Below are 6,089 nucleotides of genomic sequence, written 5' to 3'. Positions count from 1 at the left end.
GGCGGCCGGGTGGGGGCCGCAGCCGGGCGGAGACCGCCCCCGCCCTGCGCTCGGCGGCAGCGAGCCCCTCGGACCGGGCCGGCGGCTGCGGGGCCCGGCAGGGGCGAGGGCCCGCGGGGGCCCGGGCGGCGGCGTGGCCGAGGGGAGGCCGGGCCCACAGCAGCGGCGGCGGCCTCCTCGCAGCGGCGCCGGGAAGGCGGGCGGGGCCGCGGGCGGGGAGGGAGGGCGAGGGCTGAGGAGAGGAGCGGGTCGGAGAAGGCACAGAGCTGGGGGGATTCACGTTCCCCGCATGAGGACAGCGCTGGGGCACCCTGTCCACCTGGCCCCCCCGGGCGTGGCTGTCCAGCTGCTCTGCCACAGGCCGGCCCGGCGGGTACCGCGCTCTGCCACCCCTTTTCCTCTGCCCTGGTTGTTTCTGAGAGGGTGACTGGATGGTTTCCTTCAGAGAACAGGCGGGTGGCAGGTCATGGAGCAGGGGTGCGAGGAGGCAGCCAGCCATAAGGGGTGGCTGGAGCTGCTTTCCCAGGGGACTATGTGGGGTACGAGGTGGGCTCATCTTCCCAGGGAGGCAGCAGAGATATAAGGTGGCCACCCCAGGTACCAAGAGAGCAGAATGAGACTGACACAAGTCCACCACAGCAGGTGCCTTGTCCTGGACAGAACCCATCAGGAACGTGCCAATGGCTGTATCTGCTATCTGCACTTGGAAACGGGAACAGTGTAAGAAGAGGCGTGGCAAGGAGGTTCTTCTTGATAGGCCTGGGAGAACCTCATTGTTCCAAAGAGATTTCAAGTCCTGGTAGCATTTTGACAAAGACTAGCAGTGGAGAGCTCTTAAGGGTTGATAGCAGTATTGGGAGGCATCAGCAGCAGACAAGGAGGTGACATACCAGCATGGTTCATTCTGCTGATACTCAGATGCAAATATGCAGGGACTGAGCTGTGGATGCAGAGCAAGCCATGGTTTCTGTGCTCTCCAAAACGGGACTCAAGCCCCATACAGAAACCCAACTGCAGCCCTGATCAAAAGAAATTCTGGAGGCTGGATGAAGGGGGTGGGGCAAAGAACATTCAGGTGGTACCAGAGCATGGACAAGACCAGCCAGCTGATAGTCAGTGATCCCTCCCAAAGGGAAAGGCTCTTCAGCAGTCCTGCCCAGCTTTGCAACCATTCTGGCACCCCAGTTTAATTCAGCAAAAAGGGACCTGTGGCAGAGAGGTAGATACCCAGAGAGAGCAGCATGCCTAGGCCTGACTCCAACTGTAAAGACACAGCTCTTGATCCAGGTGGAGGTAGCCACTGACAAGGTTTCTTGGTGGGCCTCCATGTGCATCAGGTCTTGTGGGTCCTGAATCACAGAGAAAACATCACTGGTGTACACCAACAGGACGCCTCTTGGTCCAGCGCTTGAAGGATCAACCTTGTCATCTCCCTCTGGTAGCAGTAGAGGAGTGGCTTGATAGTGATACAGTAGAGTTGGCTGGGCAAGGGCAAACTTAACACACTCCCCAAGTGAAGCTTAGCAGCTAGGTCAGTACCCAGCTGAGCTTGCCCAAGCACTCTGCAATAGTATACAGTGTCCAGAGGAACCCCAAAGAGTGGAGGTCAAAGCTGAACACCCAGTTTCCCCATGGAATAGCTGTGATACCTCCCAATCAAACACCTTTGAAACAAGGCAAAGAACAGACTGACCCTACGTGCTAGGTGAAGCAAGTCTTGGACAAGATACAAGCTGTCCAAGATGCTCCAACCTGGGACCTTCTAGGTCTCGTCAGGAAGGATTGTGTTGCCTAGCAGGGGCACTAGTCACTGTGAGATAGCCTTCACAGTGATCTTATCTGTGCGGAGGAGCAATATTGGGTACCAGTCCTGTAGGGTGCAGAAATCTCCCTTCTTAGGTATGATGGCTGTGACAGGCCCTGCACAAGAGGAACAGCATGCTATTTGCCCAGATGGTGTTGAGGTTTGGACTGAGGATGCTCTAGAAAGTGCAGTAAAATTCCATGTTAACTCACTGATGTCTGGAGTGTTGTTAGTAGGCATACAAGGGAGGGCTTCTGAGCTCTGCCATAGTGAGAGGGAGTTATACCTGTGGTAATCACTGGGAGCCTATTCCCACAGGCCTGGCAAGTGCTGGAATTGGTGGACTGAAGACAGAAGAGATGTGCACAAAAAGCCCTTACTTTTCTTTCTTTTTTTTGCAATCTCCTCCAAAACCCTCAACATAGGTTAACCAGACCACCAAGAAAAGCAAACACCAGCTGGTGGAACCGCACTTCTGGGCCTGGTATCAGGGCACAGACATTAATCAAGTTAACAAGCAAGTCCTTCACACAGTCCTAAAGATGCAGCAGGTGATCTGGCACAACCTTGGCCACCCAAAAGACCATGGATCATGGTGACCATCCTGCAGGAACATGACAGAATACCCCCCCTTCTGAAGGAAGGCGTGCACAAGGCTCCAGAGAAAACTCACCCTACAGTTTAGCAATGCTTATTTTGAGGTGTTTCTGAGGACTTCAGGAGTAGTGCTGCTGCTTGTACCAGCAGTGTCATGCAGTGACTTGTACTCATTGCGGATGAGGAGAGGTGTATAGTAGCTGTACGTTTTCTTCTTTGCCTAGTTTTGCTCCTCCTGTAACTGTACAAATCTGGAAACACCACTCAGTTGTTTCTGGGTATTATTATGACATATGCATATCTCTCCCAGTGAAATTGATATTACACCCTATCCATTGCATTGCTCTCTTCAATTTCAGATCTGATGGAATCGCAACATCTTTTTCATGCTGCTCTGTTTACCCAGCATGAATCTGAAATCCTATCCTATCTCCCAAATGCTTTTCAGCTGGGTCCATCTGATAACACAAAAAAACGTTCTGCCATTCTTTCCTGTTTGATAGTTCCTGCTGCTGCTACTCAGAAATCCTTACCTGTACCTGTTATATCTGCCATTCTTCCCAGTATCACATAACATGGACTTACATGCTAGAGCTGAATCACCTTTCCCAAACAGGATGAGCCTCTTTTTTATTCATTCTCCCTCTTGCCTCCCTGTTCAGCAGGAAAAGCAAGAATTTCAGCAGAAGACCTTATCTAAGCAAGGAGTTTCTCAGTGACCTAACATGCAAAAGGAAGCATACAGGCAGTCAAATCAAGGACAGGCAATAAAGGAGGCATTTAAAAACATTGCTCAGGCACATAGGGACAAAATCAGGAAGGCTGAAGACCAGCTAGAGCTAAAACCAATTAGGGACATTAGATGTAACAATAAAGGATTCTACTAGTATGCTAACTGCAAAAGGAAGTTTGGGGAAGATGTCGGTTTGTCGATCCATAAGGGATTATGATATGAAAAAGGCTGAAGTGCTCAATATCTTGTTTTCTATCAGTTTTCACAAAACCTGCTCCCTGATTTCTGCATCTACAGGCAGTTTGGGAAGGAGAAGGGCACCTGACAGTGGGGGAATAACAGATTAGGGACTATGCAGAGAAGCTGAATGTGTTCAGCTCCATGGGGCCAGATGGGAGTAAGCTGAGGGTGCTGAAAAGCCCAGCCCCTATCATTGTGAGGCCACTGTCTAACATCCATAAAAATGGTGGAGAGCTGGGGTGCCAGCTGGGTATAGAGTTGTTGCTCACTACTCTTTGAGCACATGATCTACAAGGAGAGGATGAGGGAGCTGAGCTTGTTTTGTCTGGTAAAGAAAAGGCTAAGGGACAAGCTCATAGTTACCTGCAACTATTTGAAGGGTAGCTACAAGATGGTTGGAGCCAAGCTTCTTGGTAGCACCCAATGATGTAAGAAGGGGCCAATGGCATGGGAGGTTCAGCTTGGGACAGGCCACTGGGGTGTGTGTGTGGAATCTCCATCCTTTAAAGTTTTCAAGACGTGCCTAGACAAAGCCATAGGTACTCTAGTGTTGACAGTAGTCCTGCTCTGAGTGGGAGGTTGGACTAGATGCTACCAAAGTTTCTTCCCAGCAACACTTCTGTAACTCCTTGATTTTCTGCTGTCCCTATCTACACACTTCTGCCTCTTCCTTATGCAACTTATGTCACTCCTCTGACTCAACTCAGTAACCCAGCAGAAAGCTACTGACCATTTCGTCAGGGAGCAGGGAGAGAAAACTTCCTTTTCAAGGGCCTTCAGTGGCTAGACTGACTCCAGCCACATCACAGGACTTCTGCTGGAAAGCCCTTATCAATACCAAATCTCCTATCACATGACCATCACCTCTTTACCCCCTTGCTCTGTACCAGAGCTGTTCTCTGTGAAGTGTTTCTCCTTGCCTCAGAGTGAACTCCTGAATTTCACACAGCTCCTTCACTGTGATTTTAATGTAGAGCCTGAAGAAAGTTCCTATACTACAGGATGCAATTCTTGCTACTGAAGTCAGCCACCTCCATTCAGTCCTTTCAGAAGCTCATAGAGATCTATTCCTTCACTGCTCCTACAGAAAAACTGTCCCAGAACCACTCTGTTCTAATAATTTGCAGTTTGTTTCTGATTTCCAGTAAAGAGCTCCTGTTAATTTTCTCTGTGCCAATGTTCTTTGTAAGGTCACATAGCTTTTTTGTAATATGCAAGGGGAAGACAGGAGAGGCACTCCTCACAGCATGCATTTGCTAACCAACCCAAGGGCCATTAGTTTCTCTTCATACACTAGATTTTCATCCCCTAGATACTGCAATTTGCACACAACCCATGTTATCTTTCTTCCATACAAATGACCCGGACTGCACACAATAACAAAGATAAAGCCTCCCTATTATTTGTCAGTGCCCTTTCACAGCCACACTAAGAAAAGTGAATTGTAAAAATTAATACTGACTAAACTAGTATTTGACTGTCTTTCTCCTCTGGTATATATTGCAGGCTGCCCCTTGACTATCTCCTAACAGCTGCTTTTTTTTTCTTGCAATGCAGTATTGTTGCTTCAAATTCTGCTAGAGAAGCTCTGTTAAGTCCTCCACGAAATAAAGCAGGTCTGCACAACACATGCTACGTGATGTCATTTGCTTGGCTGCTTGTTCTGTGACTTTTCATTGCAGATGGACAGATGTTGTTGCAGGGGGGTTCCCTGCATATAGATTCCTTCTCTTGAAAACACAAAGAATTTAAGGTAATTGTCCCCTTGCTGGTCAAGCTACTGAACACCTGCCATGGCAACAAGCAACTGCTATCGGACTACCACTGCAGACCAGCTGAGATACCAATGACTTGGTACTCCACAGTAATTTACTCATGTGAAGTACCAGAAAGCTAATAGTGCAAGGAACTGGGGGGAGAAGAAGGGCGGAAGGGGCTCTTACAGTGCACAGCCAGTCATGTTCACATTAGTAAGGCTGTGATTCCAGAGAAAATTCCCTTTCCATTGGGTTGTCATAGGGCAGGACCTCCATTTCTGGGTAAGAATACAAGGAACACAAACCTGAGCTTCTCTTGTAAAGAAACAGAAGATGAATGACAGTAAGGGAAAAAATAGGAGTACAAAAACCATAGTATAGAAGAGGTAAGTCTGCTTAGAGGAGTTGAAATGGGAGTGATGGAGCTGACACAATACTTCAAGTAAACACCAGCCCTGAGGCAAGGATGCAAATGCAGGAAAGTAGGGTGCCAGAGCAGGCAATACTGCATCATATAGCAATAGTTAAGTAGCCATGGTGAAAGAGCCCTGTACTAAGAAAGCTGTTCTTGTCATGGAATAAGAAATGATGCAAATCTGTCCCATTAACTGCAGTCCCAATAGCTTTAATAACCTGAGTTGCAACCCTATTTCCTTGCACTGTAATGGCAGAAAGCTATTTAGTTGTGTGTTACTGTTGTTGGATTTTTTCACTGTTTCAAGGAGTTAATTCATAGAGGGGTCTGACAAGTACCAGAGCTGTCACACAGGAAATGGCAGGAGCTCATAGCTGGGAATGGAGGAGGAGAAGCCAAGGCTCCTTTTGGAAGCTCTGAGACATTTACTGGCTCACTAATATCTCTGTGAGCATTTTAGGCTGACAACATGTATCAGCAGTCCCAGCAAAAGCAGAGAGCCAACCCACTTCTCTCCCTCTCTTCACTTCCTGCACTCACAAA

Source organism: Apteryx mantelli, chromosome 27, assembly GCF_036417845.1.
Source record: "Apteryx mantelli isolate bAptMan1 chromosome 27, bAptMan1.hap1, whole genome shotgun sequence".
NCBI classification, from domain to species: domain Eukaryota; kingdom Metazoa; phylum Chordata; class Aves; order Apterygiformes; family Apterygidae; genus Apteryx; species Apteryx mantelli.
Note: the sequence above shows the minus strand (reverse complement) of the source record.